The sequence below is a fragment of the Engystomops pustulosus genome, chromosome 4, assembly GCF_040894005.1.
Source record: "Engystomops pustulosus chromosome 4, aEngPut4.maternal, whole genome shotgun sequence".
Classification (NCBI taxonomy): domain Eukaryota; kingdom Metazoa; phylum Chordata; class Amphibia; order Anura; family Leptodactylidae; genus Engystomops; species Engystomops pustulosus.
Window position 1 is genome coordinate 23,565,817 of NC_092414.1, and position 19,937 is coordinate 23,585,753.

A 19,937-nucleotide genomic window follows, 5' to 3' on the forward strand; every position below is an offset into this window, starting at 1 on the left:
TCCTGGTTTGCGCCTAATTTGTCTTTGTATTCCTCCTGCTTCCAGATGTTTGCACCTGATCCAGGCACATTGATTTGAGCCTAAAAATTTTTGCCATATAATTGCGCAAAAACACTTCAGTCCTGATAAAAGAGTCCCAAATGATAATACACAAAAACTGAGCTTAACTCTATCCATCCATCTTCTAACTATATATCTATGACTCTGGTTATATCCCTCCATCACTTATCTCTCATTGTACAATGGGGGATTTATCATATGGTGCCACATCATGCGCTGGCGTAAAACCCAAACTCCACCCCTGCTGGATCCATCCCGATAGATATCCGGTGTTGTGGATGCCAGGTCCAGCCTGTCTTAGAACTGTTCTTCAGCCTGTGCCCGAATCTATCTATCTATCTATCTATCTATCTATCTATCTATCTATCTCCTATCTATCTATCTATCTATCTATCTATCTATCTATCTTCTATCTATCATGTATCTATCTATCTCCTATCTATCTATCTATCTATCTATCTATCTTCTATCTATCTATCTATCTATCTATCTATCTATCTATCTATCTATCATGTATCTATCTATCTCCTATCTATCTATCTATCTATCTATCTATCTATCTATCTGTCTATCTGTCTATCTATCTATCTATCTATCTATCTTCTATCTATCTATCATGCATCTATCTATCTCCTATCTATCTATCTATCTATCTATCTATCTTCTATCTATCTATCTATCTATCTATCTATCTATCTATCTATCTCATATCTATCTATCTCCTATCTATCTATCTGTCTCATATCTATCTATCTATCTATCTATCTATCTATCTATCTATCTATCTATATCATATCTATCATCTATCTATCTATCTCATATCTATCATCTATCAATCTATCTATCTATCTATCTATCTATCTATCTATATATCTATCTCATATCTATCATCTATCAATCTATCTATCTATCTATCTATCTATCTCATATCTATCTGTCTATCAATCTACCTACTTATCTCATATGAATCTATCCATCTGTCTATCTAGCTTCCAATTGCTAATTCTCTGTAAATCAGTGATACATGGAAACCTCTTTGGGAAGAGATGATCCCACATGTGTGATAGACCCCGGTATACAGGACGTACTCCATGATCCCATTACCACAGGATCCTGCACCGAGAGGACGGAGGCACCGACCGTAACACACAGAGCACCGTGTTATGTCATACAATATATAGGAATAATACAGAAAAACCAAGCTCATCTACCTATCTATCATCTATCTTCTATCTATCTATCTCATATCTATCTATCTATCTATCTATCTATCTATCTATCTATCTATGCATCAATAGTTTCTACCTATTCTCTTTCTATTGAATTCGTGTAGCTATCTACCCATTCATAAACTCACCCATCTCTGCCATCTACCAGTTTATCAATATATCTATCATATTATCCATTCAATATGAATCCGCCCAACACCGGAATATTCACTAACTTTCCTATTCCTTCTTTATACACAATAGAAAATAAATTTTTCAGCTCTCAAGGAATTATTAATGAAGAAACCTGTGTCTTTCCTCAGTCTGCGTTACCACTCTCTGGAGTATCTATTTATCTATCTATCTATCTCATATCTATCTATCTCATATCTATCTATCTATCTCATATCTATCTATCATCTATCTATCTATCTATCTATCTATCTCCTATCTATCTATCTATCTATGTCCTATCTATCTATCTCCTATCTATCTATCTATCTATCTATCTATCTATCTATCTATCTATCTATCTATCTATCTATCTATCTCATATCTATCTATCTCATATCTATCTATCTCATATCTATCTATCTATCTATCTATCTCATATCTATCTATCTATCTATCTATCTATCTATCTCATATCTATCTATCTATCTCATATCTATCTATCTATCTCATATCTGTCTAGCATCTATCTATCTCATATCTAAATAAAGTAAAAAGCGGGCAGCACTCCATGGTTCAAAATTTCAAAATAAAAGGTGAACTTTATTGAACAAGTAGCGCTACACCCCTCCTTATTAGGAGTCCATAAGATCGTGCTGACTTGGATTTTACTTCTTCTATCTCATATCTATCTATCTCATATCTATCTATCTATCTCATATCTCTCTCATATCTATCTATCTATCTATCTATCTCCTATCTATCTATCTATCTATACATCTATCTATCTATCTATCTACCTCATATCCATCTATCATCTATCTATCTCATATCTATCCATCTATCTACCTCATATCCATCTATCATCTATCTATCTCATATTTATCTATCTATATATCTATCTCATATCTATCTATCTAATATCTATCTATCTATCTATCTATCTATCTATCTCATATCTATCTATCTCATATCTATCTATCTATACCTAAACATCCAGCGAAACCAACCATTTAATAACAAAATAAAGCTTATTAAGAGTTAATTCCCACCCTTCCCCATAATATGTGTGTTGGGACACCTCAGGGGGTCTAAAGGGCGGAGTGACGTTTTATTGGGTAATATTTGTGAACCAATCAGATATTGTTAATGCCCATAACCCGCCTCCCCATTCAGCAGCACAGGGCGCCTTGTAGTAGATACCTCATCGTCACATTATCCATGAAGAGGTTATATAATAACATTCTCCTTCCCGGATGGAATATTCCACATGATGTATCCATGATTATTCTATAGAAGATTCTATAGGATCCTTGTATTTCCCTGCTGTCAGCTCCATGATGAAGGTTCCAATCCTCTAATGTAGAAAATGAGATAATGCCGTAAATTACAGCGTCAGTAAAATGCTAATTCCTCCCGATCATAAATATTCCGCAGCCTATGGAACAATGCGATGGAAAGGACAGTCATCCAGCACACAGCCCATAGCACCGGGTACAATATCACCCAAGACCATCCTATTACACCAGCCACAAGTGGCATCTTACAGGAGCGGGCAACTGGCACTACTCCCAGAGGTGGTAAACCTCAACCCAGTCCCATGACACATCCAGCTCTGCTACATCTCAGCACAATATCAGCTCTGCACATTCCTGCTGCCGACTAACACAAACCCTACATAAGTTTCCAGTGTTGCCAGCAGTCGCCTCAGTGGCAATGCCAGCCCCATATAATCGTCCAGTAGTTGGCAATGCTGCCATGTGGGCTCAGCACTTATTGTTGTGCACAGCTGGTGAGGTTGCCCACATTGTATTAATAGGTTGGCACCCCTGTTGATCATTTGCAGATACAGTTTCACATTGTATGATATGGGCACCACACTTATTATCTAGAAATTCTGGTACCCCACCAGGTGCACCCTATATATCAATGAAGTAATACTGGCACCTAACATATTACTGGAACAATGCAGACACCCCACATATTACTGGAACAATGCTGGCACCCCACATATTACTGGAACAATGCTGGCACCCCACATATTACTGGAACAATGCAGACACCCCACATATTACTGGAACAATGCTGGCACCCCCATATATTACCAGTGACATGCAGGCACCCCACATATTACTGGAACAATGCTGGCACCCCCATATATTACCAGAGACATGCTGGCACCCTACATATTACTGGAACAATGCAGACACCCCACATATTACTGGAACAATGAAGACACCCCACATATTACTGGAACAATACTGGCACCCCACATATTACAGGAACAATGCTGGCACCCCCATATATTACCAGAGACATGGAGGCACCACACATATTACTGGAACAATGCAGACACCCCACATATTACTGGAACAATGCAGGCACCCTACATATTACAGGAACAATGCTGGCACCCCAATATATTACTGGTACAATGCTGGCACCCCACATATTATTAAGCACCAAGAGCACCCCACATATTACAAGATCAATTTAGGTACCCCCAATAATACTGGAACACTGCTGGCACCCTATATATTAGTGGAGCACCAAAAGCACCCCATATATTACTGGAGCACTGCTGCCACCCTATATATTATTAGAGCACAGCTGGCACCCCATATAGTAGTAATCAGTGCTGGCACCACATTTTACAATGTCACCTTTTAACATATGACTGTACAGTGCTGCCACTCCACTTTACAATACTGGCTCCCCAAATATTACTGGACAATGTCAGCACCCCAAAATATCATTTTCTGCAATTCACATATTATTGATCAGGGTTGGCACCCAACTTACTCAGCACCCCATGTGTTGGCACCAAGTAGATCAGCAGTGTTGGCACCCTACTTTCTATTGTGTTACACAGCACCCCATGTGTTGGCACCCACGTTTCCAGTGACTATTGAGCACCCTACTTTCTGTCCTATATATTGCATCGCCAGACGGATCTTGAACTTCAGCTTGCCCGTGCCCCAGTTTCTGGTGCCAGGTGCCACTTGCATGCCAGGGCTGAGTCAGTAAGGACAGTCACGGATTACTAATGACACCAGGCGACCCCCCGGATCATGGCACCGGTGCCCGCTGATGAATGCCGTGCACCCACCAGTGCCAGCCGCAGCTGGCATGCCCAGATGTGGGTGCCAGAGAGAAGCTCCGTGTGTGTGTGTATGCAGTGATGCCCACAGCAGGGGGCACGGTGCCCCGGTAGTAGCACTCACCCAGATGCACAGCTCTCCTGTCTATGGTCCAGAAATCCAGAAGCAGCGGCCGGAGGCTCCGGGAAAGTCCATGAGTAGCCCGGGAGCAGGACGGCCTCTGATCAGTCAGCACTCCCTCAGCCTCCCGTCCTCCTCCTCCTCCTCCTCCCCCTCCTCCTCCCATCACCCAGAGCTGTGCTCCATGTACACAGCACATCACCTCACACACTGGCGCCCTCATCTCCACACATCTCCTCATGGACTCCTCATTTACCTCATACAACTATTCCCTATTACATATCCCACCAAAGTCTCTGTAGGGTTACACAGTCCACCAAATCTTTACACATTTGTCACACTAATTCATAGATTTGTAATGTCCACAAACCCCTGTGTCCTCCATTAAGTCTGCATTAACTGGACTGAAATGTGTCTTAATACAGAGAAAACAACGTGCATATTAGACACTTATTAGGCACCAGCTACCCTGAGCCTATTTATCCACAGCACCTAGATTTCAGAAGGGCTGATCAGGGAACCCAGAACATAGTAGGAAAGGCACCCAGTTCTTATTTGACCACAGCACCCAGAAGAATCTGGCACCAAGACCTCAGCTGATGACGGCACCCATATCACAGTAGAAAAGGCACCCAGATTTTATTTCACTAGAGCACCCAGATCTCAGAAGGATTTGGTACCAAGACCTCAGCTGATTAGGGAACCCAGAACACAGTAGGAAAGGCACCCAGATCTTATTTGACCACAGCACCCAGATCTTAGTAGGATCGGGCACCAAAACCTCAGTTGAACACAGCACCCAGATCTTATTTGACCACAGCACCCAGATCTTAGTAGGATCCGGCACCAAGACTTCAGCTGATGACGGCACTCAGATCACAGTAGAAAAGGCACCCAGATTTTATTTCACTAGAGCACCCAGATCTCAGAAGGATCTGGCACCAAGACCTCAGCTGATCACGGCAACCAGATCACAGTAGGAAAGGCACCCAGATCTTATTTGACCACAACACCCAGATCTCAGTAAGATTGGGCACCAAGACCTCAGCTGAACACAGCACCCATATCTTATTTGAACACAGCACAGATATCTGAGAAGGATATGGGACCAAGACCTAAGTTGATCACGGCAGAAAAGGCACCCATTTGTTATTTGTTATTTATCTCAGTTGATCAGGCACCAAGACCTCAACTGAACACAGCACCCAGATCTGACACCAAGACTTCAGCTGATCATGGCAACCAGATCACAATAGGAAAGGCACCCAGATCTTCTTTGACCAAAGCACCCAGATCTCAGTAGGATTGGGCACCAATACCTCAGCTGAACACAGCAACCAGATCTCAGTATACCCTGGCACACAGACTTTAGTTGGCCACATCACCCAGACTTCTACACAATCGGGCACCAAACCTAAAATGACTATGGTGCCCAGATATCCGCAAAATCTGTCCTTCGTATCTTAATTGACCACAGTGTCCAGATATGCCTAACAGCACCCATAGTTTTGTTTATAGCAGCACACAGAGCACAGCGATCTATAGCATCCAGACCTTAGTTGACCACATCACCTAGATTTCTGCACAACCTGGCACACAGACTTTACTTGACCACAGTGTCAGGTATCTCTACCAGCTGGCACATTGAACTCAGGGTCCATATATGCAGACATTGGTTGCCCATGTTTTCTAGATTACCATACAATTTGGCACCCAGACTTTAGTTGAGAACAATACGCTCATCTTAGAACAAACTGGCACCAAACCTTAGTTGACCACAGTACCCAGATATCTGCACAAGATGGCACCCAGACCTTAGTTGACAAGATTTCTACATAATTTGGCACCTAGATTTTTGTCAACTCCTGGATTAAGGTCTCTGAACATATTGGGCCAAGAACTCAGTTGACCTCAGCATCCAAAGCTCAAGAGATTGCAGTAGATACCAGAACTCAAATCCTTGTACACCCCAATACTGACCCCAGTGCATTAACTCTCTGGAGAAGTGCCTCAGTAGAGCCTAGCACACACCATCAGGAGACCTTAGCACCCCTAACTTCACAGGCAACTGCACTCTGACCTAGACATACAGTTATACCTGAGCTTTGTGGACCCCAAAACACTAACTTGAGTAGTCAACACCTTGCCCTTGACCTGGGTATAATTACCCAAAGCTTAGCTGTAGAAAATTTCTCATATACCTAACATTAACAAATCTGTAGCTCAAAGTGACTTGTCCCTACAGTATTATCGATAGATTCTGGAACATGATCTTAGCTCTCCAAAAGTCTTGTGCTTGTTCCAGAATCCAAGAAGACCCCACCATGCAGAAAAACAGTAAATTTTTTGGGAGTCCCTTTTCTGAGAGTTTCTGTGGCATTTTAAAAGACAAAGGTAAAGCAAGATCTTATGGAGCCTCTAGTCACTCAATGTGACCATGAACCCAATTTTCCACAATAGTTTACACCCCCTAGGTATGAGTGCAGCCCTTATGTGTCACACAGTATTTGCTGTGACGCTTCTTGCTTTTCAAATTGCTCAAAACGCCTATTATTTCTTTCAGACAGACATGGTATGGATGACAGCACCTCTAGATTTACCCTGTTGATACTGAGCATCTTATATCCTCAACATTCAACCATCTTCTAGTATTTTTAACCACCAGCTTACAACTGGTATATCTCCACCATCTCCAAATATCCTCTGCTCATTGTATTTCCAACAATTATTTTCCCTTCAAGATTCTCATCTTAATGATATAACCACTCTTGCTTTTCATCCTTACCTCCCCCGTCTATTAATATCCGTTTTTATCCAGAAACGCTCTTCCATCTTCTGAGATCTCATATTCCTCCATACTCCTCAGTCACACCATAAAGTTTTAGTATGTCCTGTACTTCAAGGCTCATTTCTCCAGCTTCAAGTATCTTCTTGTCTTACTTAATTCCGGATTGACTCCAACATTTTGTATTATCTTCTATTTTTAATCCTGATCTTACACCCAATTTTTAATGCATTCAATTTTCTAACATCGTCTGTTCCCCTCATCACCAAACTTGGTTAATTCCAGGAAGACTCCAGATTTTTGAATGTTCTTCCCACTTTGATTACGATATTTTACCCAAAATGTAGTGTTCTCTCACATCTCCTCACATCTGCTCCTCATCATCTATACGGCTAAAATTTCTCATCACTTATTCTTCTTGGGTGTCTTTGTCAATTCAATTTTCTACGATTCTTCTTCAAAATGTTCGTTCACCTTCTAAAATCCACTTTTCATATTAATGTCTTTTACCATCGTCTAAGGTCTACTGTTCCACATAATTCATTCACCCCAAAGTTATTTTCAATTCTCTTCATCTACTCCTCAAAATTCGACTATTACTTTTGATATATTCATTCATTCATTTATTCATCTTCTGTCATTCTTCCTAGTTGTGTTTCTCAGATTGTAATCTCTATTATGTGAATTATCTCTTATATTCAGTTAGCTAAACCGGAAGTCTATGGGGCACATTTATTAAGGGTCCGAATCACGTTTTTCCGCCGGGTTTCCCGAATTTTTCTTATTTGCGATGAATTGCCGCGGGATTTTGGAGCATGCGATCAGATTGTGGCGCATCGGCGCTGGCTTTCACGTGACAGAAATCGGGGGGCGTGGTCGTTGGAAAACCCAACGGATTCGGAAAAGCCGTGGAATTTAAAAAAAATTTGAGTCGCATAAATAGCACTGACATACACCGAGGCGGAGGAGGTGAATTCCGGCGGACTTCAGTGCAGCAGCGACACCTAGTGGACATTGGGCGCACGACCTTAGTGAATCACCGGAAGACCCAATCCTCGCCGGAGACCACGCCGCTGGATCACGACAGTAACGGGTAAGTAAATGTGCCCCATTGTCTAACCCAATAGGAACCTTGACACAAGGCTTTAGATTTTAACCAAAGGAAAGTCATTCTCCTGTAGGAAGATTATTTATTCTTTTTCTTACTTGGCATGCAAGCAGTCTACTTAGCACTGATGAAGAACAAGATGGTTGGCTTTTTTGGAGAATCCTCTCATTTGGCTAAAATTCTTAGTTAGGTTCCAGGGTTCTATCATTGCTGAGCAGAGCTACCAACAGATGACATCACATGAACAGTCTTCTTCATTTTGCAGGACGCTAAATTGCCTACACGTGATAACTGTGGTCACCATATATAGAAAATGCAGTCCACAAGAGGCCATCTTAAACTTTTCTTCGATTTCTTGGTTCTCTTTGACTTTGATTCTCTCATCCTAACATCCTATCATTTCTTGTTGTCTTCTTGGGTCGCTCTTTCGACTCTGGTTTGTTTTTCCTTCTCCCACCATTGTTTGATATTTCCAATAATTCCTTATTAACTACATCCTATGCTCATATTTCTTGCTCTTTAAGATTAACTACACCTGCTCCAATCATCTAACATTTCTCTAGGTTCTCCATGACCCTCTCTCGTATGTAATATCTCGTTTCTGTGATACATTTCCTTATTATGTATTATCTCCTGTGGTTCCTGATACACTTCATCAACTCCTAGTATTCCTTATTAGTTCCTTCATCTCCTAACATCCTGATTTACTTCATCAACCTTTTGTAGGTCTTATTTCCCCGATTCATTCTTCCATTTTCTTAAGTCTAAGATTCTTAAGTCCAACAATTCTTAATGTCCTCCATTGTTTTCGATTCACCACTTCATCTTTTTATAATTTCTGGTTTTCTATCTTTTAATACACTTCCAATTTTACAACACACATAATATACTGTACTATTCATGATTCTCTTACTACCATATTTTTATAGAATAGCGGCATGCTTTAACGCTTCACTAGAATTTCCATAGTCCATAATCAACCCAGCTGAAGTTCAAGATACTGGGGCACATTTACTAACCTCAGTGCGCCAGTTTCCTGTACGTTCTTCCTGGAGTTACCGCTTACACAGGTATTTAAAGAGGACCTGTCACCCCAAATTAGTGCCCCCATCCAAACATACCTACTGAATCTACTCCCCGGCCCCTTTCTAATGCTGCCCATTTCAAAGCCCTGGCCTTAATCAAACTTCAGTAATCGGCGCTAAAGCCTATGACACATAACATACATGATGTCCGATTGACGGGCGGGCTTATTCATTAGGGGGCCGTCCAGGCACTCCTCTTCTCAACAGGCCGCCACTCCCCCGGGCATCCAGTGCACAAGCGCTGCAGTATTCATGCTATCGGCACTTACTGCGCATGCGCAGCGTGACGATTAGAGCCCGGGGGAGTGGCGGCCTGCGGAGAAGAGGACTGCCTGGACGGCCCCCTAATGAATAAGCCAGACTGCTTGTCCGTCGATCGGACATCAAGTATGTTATGTGTCATATGCTATAGCGCCGATTACTAAAGTTTGATTAATGCCAGGACTTTGAAATGGGCAGCATTAGAAAGGGGCCGGGGAGTAGATTAAGTAGGTATGTTTGGATGGGGGCACTAATTTGGGGTGACAGGTCCTCTTTAAAAAGGGTCGGCGCCACTTATGTGTCGTACATAACCTTTTTGTGCTGCGGCTGCACTATTCTTAATGCGACACAAATTTCAGCACTGAAGAGGTTGTTCTGGTGCTCAGTCGGACCGTGCACCAGAGGTAACATGCAAAGTCTGACAGAATTGTGTTGCATACACCAAATAAAAGTGGTGCACTCTGTTGGGGGGATTGCAGAAGATGCCACATTTATAAAGAACAGGCGCCAGAAATACAGACTGCACTGTGCATTTTATAAACTTCACATTTCACTCAGGCAGTCTTCCGACTCAAAATCTGATCTAAAATTGTCATCCCTTATTTTGCCTTGGTTCTTTTGTCAGGTGGGTGCACACTCATAAACCACTGTATTGCAGTGAGGGAATGGCTATAATGGACTATAAGGAAAGACAAAGATAGTGAGCCCTGAGCAAAAATCCCATTCCTAGCTGTTCTTACCTAAATGCCCTGGCTACCCTAAGCTACCCTAAACACTGAGACAAAGAATGGACAGTACAAGCATAGAACAGTATTGGACAAATATGAGTCAGAACCAAGAGGACAATGCAGTACATGATCGACAGGTGACAGACTGGTTTGGTGGAAATCAATTAAGTCAGCCAGGAATTAAATGAGTAGTGTCCAGACTAGTAAGGACAGAATGGGGCCCATTTACTAAGGGCCCCCGGCGCGCATTTTCATCGGGTTTCCCACCTATTTCCATTTTGTGCCGCAATTTAACAAGGGACTTTGGCGCACGCGATCGGATTTTGGCGCATCGGCGCCGGCTTGCACGCTACACAAATCGGGGGGCGGGTCGTCAAACAACACGAGGGATTCGGACTATGCGCGGGATTTAACATTTCGAATTGTGTCGCAAGACACGCACTTACAAGCACCAGGAAGAAAAAAGTGAACTCCGGCGGACCTCGGCGGGGAAGGGACGGATGCAGGAACACGGGTGCACGAGCTACATGAATCGCGCCGGACTTCATCTTTGTCGAACAGTCCGAATTGGGGATCGCGACAGGACCGGATAGGTAAATTTGCCCCAATGTAATAACAAAATCCCACCCATCAGTGCATCCTCAGCTGTACTTTACAGACAGAGCACGGCTTTGAAGCCCGAAAGAGTACAGAGGTAACAACCACATTACATTAGTGAGGCTAAACCCCCATGAAAAACATTGTCATAAAACCAGTCTTAGCTTTCTTGCCCCAATCTTAGGGGGCTTTTTAGATCAGATTTTTAGGTGGTCAACTCCATCAAAATCCAGTGAACATGTCCTACATCGCCTATCCATCCTGATGTCTGTCTTAATCACTCCAAAATGGTATATATATTGGTAATATCCTGACTCTATTCATCTCCCCATCGGCATATATCTCTTATATCCATTTTTTCTACATAGATAATGAAAGTATGACTTCCTATCCATTATCTATTGTCCATGCATTAACCATAGCAATGTTATTATCTCACTTCCTTTTTCCAAGGTCCCCTATAATAAACACTAGGCTTCCCCTCTTTATTTCCATGCACTTTACACCTGCCGCCCGGCACATAAATCCTGCTCCGGTTCTCCTTCACACAACCATCTCCTATTGTTCTCTTCGAGAAACCTCTCTCTCTGTTTTATTACCTTGGTGTCAATTTTTCAACCTCTCGGCAGATGTCTTTGCTATTGCAAGCCTCATGCATGTACTCTACCACCATCTCCATCTTTGTTGTTTGTGTTACTACTAGGTTATTACTGCTTTTGCTTATACTACTTTATCACACCTTGAGGTTCCTCTGTCCATTTGTCTCCGTTCCTCACCCCATCTTATGTTTTTCTTTCTGATTTTTAATATGCTGAGGCACAGGCGCTGACAAGTCTTTCTATTCCAACTAATGATCCGATATTTTCTTGTTCTAAAACATTAGCTCGGTATATGCCGAGTTTTTTTTTTTTTGCTTTCTTATTTTTACGCTGGGATGAAAGGCTTCTAACGCATAGGAAATCCTAGGCCCGATACAATTTACAAGGTTGATTAAAAGATAATGATCATCGTCTGTTTGTTTTGGGAAGACGGAGATTGCTCTTGCCCGTCTGGAATTTATCAAAACTGCTTAATAGTTGTTAATCACTTGTGCAATTTGCTCTTGAGGGAGGGAGACGTTAAAATAGTTTTTAATGTGTTTTTTTGCTTTGTTCAATCTTTGTCCTCAGATGATCGGTTTATTAATGTCCTCTTGCTTTGACCCTGAACATACGGCTGTAATCTATCAAGAAACTGGGCAGTGAGTGTTCAGTTTCCCTACGGCACCACCACAGGATGTATCGAGTATTACACTTTGTCCATTTATATCTTGTAAAACATGGGCATGTTGGGTCCTCCAATAACAATGATGTTCATTGTCTGCTAATGGCTTTTAGATGAGGACACTTTATCTGGACAAAAATCTATTGTTTCAAAGGGGTACATTTATTTATATTTACCCAACTGCAATGGATTAAAGCGGGATGAATTTCAGAAGAGGCTGATAATAATTTAGGCAAATATCCTGCAGAATCTCAAATCCACAAATAAATCATTGCAAATTTGCTGGTCCATTGGACACTTCACCAAAATCATGTGTCAAGGACCATGGATAGAACGGCATCAATTTGCCTAAAATTGCATATTTATGCCAAAAAGATCTACTTTTATCATACTAGGATACAGTCAATATAACATTCTCCCTAAAATAGTATATTTTTACATTGGTTCTCAAATCTCTTGCATATTAGGGCAAGAAAACTTTTCCAAACGCAGCGGCCACTAAAGAATTAGCCCTATAAAGGGCTACGATGGCATTTATTAGCTGAACCTACCACGGGATCTACCTTAATAGGTAGATCCTAGATGGTTGGTTTCCTTTAAAGAATTTTTAATACTGTGTAGGGACACTGATAAGCCCCTTTAGTGTCCCCACAAATTTAGTCGACCAACAATGTATAATGCCCTTTCCCTCCCCCCTACATAGTAAATGGCCCCTTTCAAGCCCCTATAATGCCCCTTATGTGCCCCACAAAGTATATAGCTCCCTTCCACACACCCATTCACAGTATAATGCCCCCTTCTTCCTCCCATACTATATATTGACCTTTCTTGTGGCCCACAAACTATATAAAGCCTCCTTTGTGGCCCCTACATAATATAATGTCCCGGCTAGCTTTAAAATGTTCCCTCTGTGCATCTCAAAGTATATGACCCTCCCCCCCCCCTTACCATCAAATATGCAGTGTCATAACATTTTCTTCCACCAATACTATTGATTAACCTCTGTTGTGCCCCCCCCCCCACATTTGTGGCCCTAAATCTGTACAATGCCCCCTTGCGACCCCCCACACTATATAACACCTCCATTGTTGCCTCTACACAGTACAATGCCCCCTTGCAGCAAACAGATAGTATAATGCGGGCCGGCTCCAGGTTTCAGCCCCTGGGCAGCAGAGCCTCAGTAGGCCCCTTTGCAGTGAACTCACGTGGCGGCATTAAAAATTCTGAAATTAAAGCAGTCTCCTGTTCCCTAAAATATTTCCTAGTTTATCATCCTAAACAGCTTCAGCATGGTAATTTTATATAAAACCCCCCTCACCCCCTATGGATTTATTAGATATAAGGCCCTCAACCCCATGGACTCCTTATGTACAGCCTTATATGGGGCCCCTCTGCAGCTCTGGGCCCCGGCACTTGACTCGGTATGCCCAGTGCTGGCGCCGGTCCTGGTATAATGCCTCCTTTGTGGCCCTCTACTGTGTATAATGGGCTAGTAGGCAGATGAGAAACATTATTTAGTTGTTTACTAGTCTTGGGGTGAAGTGTATGACCATAAAGCCTTCTGTTACAGACACATATCATCTTGATTTTTCTTGAAAGATAATATAAGCAATAAACACAAGGCGTAAAAAAAATCCTTTTTAATTTTGGTTAATGTCTACACAGGAGCACACGTTGGGGAAGAAACGTTTGCAATAATAAGTAGTTTGAGCGAGAAGTGTTATATAACTTACAATTTTGCATAAAGACATGTGATTACATAGTGAAGAATGTTCAGATGTATTGTCTTCCACACGTTAGTAACTAGGTAACAGATGTACCCGTACCTAAAAATGCACATCTTTTAATCGCTGTGCAGAGAACTTAAAACAAATGGGAAGTCCATTACCGCTCGGTCAAGTTCACCTCTGGTAAATGGAGGTATTTTAATCCATTAGCTCCATGCGGTGGTATTCTTCTCATGGAGTAAAAAAAAAAAAAACACATTAGCAGATGTGCACATATCTCATGTATTCAGCGCTCATTAGATGTGTCGTGTTTTTGGATGGGAGCCCTCGTAAATTGTCTAGAATGAATATATTTTCCGTGGTAGGGGTGATGGTAGGTGCTTTTATTTGGGCAATGTTGTGGCTGGCACTGTTATGTGGGGAAGTCATGTCTGCAGACCTAATAGGGCTGTGGCTGGTACTGTTGTATGGGGCACGGATGTGGTTGGTACTATTACGTGATCAGTGTAGTGGCTGGTACTATTATATGGGGCAGGGATGTGGCTGGTACTATTACGGGAGCAGTGTAGTGGCTGGTACTATTAAATGGGGTATGGATGTGACTGGTACTATTACGTGAGCAGTGTTGTGGCTGGCACCATTATATGGGGCACGGATGTGGCTGGTACTATTATGTGAGCAGTGTTGTGGCTGGTATTATTATATGGGGCAGGGATGTGGCTGGTACTATTATATGGGGCAGGGATGTGGCTGGTACTATTACATGAGCAGTGTTGTGGCTAGTATTTTTCTATGGGGTACGGATGTGGTTGGTACTATTACGTGAGCAGTGTAGTGGCTGGTACTATTATATGTGGCAGGGATGTGGCTGGTACTATTACGTCAACAGTGTAGTGACTGGTACTATTATATGGGGCAGGGATGTGGCCGGTACTATTACGTGAGCAGTGTTGTGGCTGCTATTTTTCTATGGGGCACGGATGTGTCTGGTACTATTCCGTGAGAATTGCTGTGACTGGTACTGTGATATGGGGCAGGGATGTGGCTGGTACTATTACGTGAGCAGTGTTGTGGCTGCTATTTTTCTATGGGGTCACTGTGTTGCCTGGTACATTGACATAGTTATAAATACAGGCAGTCCCCGGGTTATGTACAAGATAGGTTCTGCAGGTTTGTTCTTAAGTTGAATCTGTATGTAAGGCGGAACCGTATACTTTATAATTGTAGCTCCGGGAAAAATCTTTTGGGTCTCTATGACTATTGGATTTTAAAAACCAGGATTAACAATAAATCTTAATTACAGACACCTGTGATAACTGTTATAGCTCTTTACTGTAGCCTAAGGTTAAAGTACAGTATATTACAAAAATTCAGAGGGCCGTTTGTATCTAGGGGTCGTCTGGAAGTCGGGTGTTCTTAAGTAGGGGATCGCCTGTATTTGGTTTAGTAAAAATGGGACTACAAGCTCAATTTTATTCAAAGTCTTTTTTAATAAAGTCTCAAAAAATTTGAAATATTGAAATAATGGTATCTCGGACCCCCATCAAAGTCCCTATGACGTATTACACAGCAGATAAAGTTTCATCCTGACTATAATGATGCATTTTTTGGAAAATTTTCTGTGGCACAGGACAAGTGTTGCAGCCTTAGGCACCAGCCATAAGGCGAGTTGAGCCTCTCGCCTCAGACAGCACCACCTCAGCAAGATAGAGGACAGCATTAGTAGAGACAGCATTAGGTGCACAGTCACCTGCTACATAGCAGGACCTGACAATTAAAAATAGTGTTTCTTTACATCCGACACCAGCATTGGATATAGACAGTGCATGGAGAACCCACTTTCTAATAAAAATAACCTGATATATTACTACTGGCTGGAGAAGAGGGGGCGCCGTTCTATAACTCAGTAGCAGAAAGTTTGGGTTCAACCCCGGATCTAGGATGTTTCGTCGAAACTCTTTGTCACTTTTAGGTACTTGTCAGACCAGCATCTTCACTACGCTTCAGAAGTTGCTACCAGAGTTGCATTGCCCTCTCGATTCATGTAAAATGTTTGGATCTTTTACAATGAGATAAAACCAATTACCTTCCCCTAAACTGGTTTTCCAATAATAGTTTTCAGTATAATTATCACATCTCAAGTATGTGTTGCGTTTGCTTTGTCAAGGATCTCCATTTGCTGGTCATCTCGACACAAAGATATTGTACGAAGAGAATGGGCGCGTTGACAGGCCACACGTTATCTAACCACCATGTGATAGATCAAGGAAATTAAGACTCTGTTTCGCTTCACTTACTCCCTCTTTGACCTGGACGTTATTAATGTCAATTTGCTTCTTCGCAAAGGTTATGAGATTTCCAGACAAATGAAATTATTCTTTGGAACGGTAATAGAACACTAGACTTGTCACAACAAGAAATAAGGACTATTATCACCAGAGGGTTACGGATAGGTTCTGCTTCTTCTGTGGTCAATTAGTGCCCACTGTGACTTCACAGCTTTCCAAGAATCAAAACCTGGATTTACTATGATGGAAAGGGGGAGTTACATAAATCTCCCCATCCCTGCCATCTCCCCCTTCACCGACCCAAACGGAAAACTCTGCCAGATTAGGCCTTGTCTACAGGTCCGAACTGGCAGAGTTTGCACCTGATGGCTGGAACCTCTTATGAGATACGGGCACTGGACTGCCTGTGGTGAAAATTTAAGGAATGGTGTTTTCCCACAAAACATGTAAGGCCCTATCCACAGGATAGGGCCTAACTTGCTGAAAGTTGGTGGTGATGAGTAATGAGACCCTCAAAGATCACTAGAACAGGGGGGCTGCAGATGGAGCACTGATCACTAAAGACAGCCCTTTGGTTCAATAGCACCTAGAAACATGCTAGTGCCATATAAAAGATAAGAATCCTCAGTTATAAAAGATAAGAATTCTCCATTTTCTTCCCACACTCCAAAACATACTGGTAGGTTGATTAGATTGTGCTCCCTATGGGGACAGGGACTGATCTTGCAGGCTCTGTGCAGCGCTGTGGTATCTGTTGGTGCTATATAAATAAAGAAATGATTATTATTATATGCTCAGTGGAGGTCATTGGAGGCAACGGAGGATAGATGCATTGTATTGCATCCTTCTCCTGGCCTCTGCTGAGCGTACACATCGGTCAGCACGGGGCTGTCTATGCTGATGTCACTGTCCATATAAGGACAGTGACGTCATTGGGAATACACCCTGAACATCAGCAGCTACACTCCTCCGCCTACTTTTAGGAGGAAGAGGGAGAAACAGGAGGAAGTACCCCACTGTATGAGCCTTCCTAATATATATCCTAGCTTCAAACTATAAAAACAAGGTGTCAATCCAGCCTTAAACATACAAATACAATAAAATAATAAAGGGGGGCTACATAGGGGATTGTATTGGCCCCCTGGGCTGCCACCACGATGCTCACCTTAAGTTCATGTATGATGGAGATGGTGGCCGTCTTTTGCTTGTGCTATAATCCAGTTCTGTACAAGAAATCATTCAGGCCAGCTATCATTGTAAGGGATATGTACATGATGTTACTGAAAAGATTTGTAACTAAAATATCAATAAGTAATGATCTGAGATATCAATTACAATCCATTAGGCCCGGGCTGAGGATGACTGTAGGATATGAAATAAAACAATAATAAGGCATCCAGTAAACGGTTAAACTGCAGGACGTCTCGGCGCAGAAGCTGACAGATAAGTATCCTGTTCCTAGAAATAATGAATGCATTCTGGCAGTGGAGATTACCATTCCTACCTGTGCCTCCAACAACATACCAAGTCCCACTCGACCTCTCCAAGTCTCAGCTTTTAAAGCTCCTAATAGGGATTCAGCCGTCCCTTGTATAATATTGATCCATGTCCCAAGATGCAATTGATTATTCCTCACTCCTCTATTAAATGTCCTCTGAGTACATCAGATCTTTAGAATTCTATATTGTCAACCGAGTTGACAGGCTCCAAGGAAGTCAGAGGATAAAAGACCTTCTTACGTAAGGAGTCTGAGTCAGGTAGGAGGATTAAGTGTGGATTGCAGAAGATTCTTACAGAAATCTGCAAAGAATGAAAATCTCTTTATGACTAGTAGTGAATAGAAGACGGAAATAGGACTCATTCATAATTTCTCCTCGTTCCGGGTATTCCATGCTCTTCTAGCGATCATAAATTTGCTGGTAGAGTCCTTGATTTTCAGTAAGTTCTGGCACAAGACACCACAGAAAGGTGGCTGCGGTCAGTGGCGTAACTAGGAGAGGCAGGGCCCCATAGTGGACTTCTGAATGGGGCCCAATTTACCCCTTAAAAAATATACATACACCATATATACACACATACATACATTACCATATGCACCCATGCATCATATACACAGACATACAACATATACACATCACATATGCATACACATTTGGAGCATATACACATCACATATAGCATATTCACATGCAATATCCAAGATGCATGGGCCCCCTGTCACTGTGGGCCCCATAGCAGATGCTATGGCTGCTACCCCTGTAGTTACGCCCCTGGTTGAGGTTATGAAGTGTCACCCAAAAGTGACCTCCCCCCCTTTGATTTAGACTTGGACATGTGAGATCTCAAGGGTGAGATCTAAGCATCCTTATTCTACTATAATATTGATAAGTATGCTATGCAGAACAAAAATATTGGGCAGCTGAAATCCAAGTTATCCATATCTAATTTACTCAATAATAAAACAAATTAGATGGTGAGATGATCAGGTGGTATACATCTAATGTACATGGTCAGCTTTAGGATAGGCCATTAATGTAAAAGCAGTGGGAGCACCCTTCCCAATCTACTTGCTTCTTCATCTTTTATCAGGCACAGCGCCATATATTTTGGAGTGGCTGCACCTGGTACTGCAGCTAAGATGTACCTTAGTACACAGTCACTACCAAATGTAAGAAGCTGTGAATGAAGTGGCCACACATCTTCACCTTTGCGGACATGTCCAACTTTACCCTGAACAGTCCCTTCACTCCACTGTTATTGATAAAGGTCATTAGTAATGGGGGGTTACCATGTACCATGTACCATTGCTTACCATGTAGTGAAAGCCAGAATTGGATAAAAGGGAGTTCTATGGGACAATAATCTATTTTTAGGCAGATCATTGAGGTTCAACAACCAGTTCCCCTACTAATCTTCTGTGTGGAAGGACTGAAGTATTCAGATGAAAACTGCAGCCTCTTCAATTCTTATCAAGCAAGGGTGTAACTTGAGGGTGCAGTAGTAACTGGACCCAAGAGTTTTAGGGGGCCCATAAGGTGTATTTTTTACTAGAAAACTAGTATACAATCCATCATCATTGGGGGCCTGGTACAGATTTATCACTTATCAATTACGCCAATGTTACCAATATTAGCACCATACATTATATAGCTGCTATACCTCAAAAGGGCCGACTCTAGTGTCCACCAGAATGTAGTGTCAAATCAAAGAAAAACTAAAAATACAAGGAATAACAAACGGATACCAGAATAAACATCCTACAAACCTGCAGAGATAACTTCCAAAAGTATATAGTCCCATCTTTTTGAGACTATTAAAGGGGTTTACCACCTCGACCGATCATGAGATTGGAACCCTTGACCAATCATGAGATCAGAACCCCCAGGAATCCGGAGAACTGGAGTCCCGTTCTGGCTAATGGATGGTGCATGCGCC

General features: G+C 42.1%; 1 protein-coding gene across 4 annotated transcripts in view; it reads right to left on the minus strand.

The window, feature by feature from the left end:
• Positions 1–19,937, minus strand: part of SGCD (sarcoglycan delta) — a 454,320-nt gene that overhangs the window by 429,783 nt on the left and 4,600 nt on the right. Inside the window, exon 1 of one of the 4 annotated variants that reach the window (XM_072145503.1) lies at positions 4,664–4,790. The exons of 2 other annotated variants lie outside the window; for them this stretch is intronic. The gene's annotated coding sequence lies outside the window, so the exon portion shown is untranslated. Of the gene's footprint in view, positions 1–4,663; positions 4,791–19,937 lie in introns of those variants that run through there. One more of the 4 variants, XM_072145504.1, reaches the window with a different exon arrangement.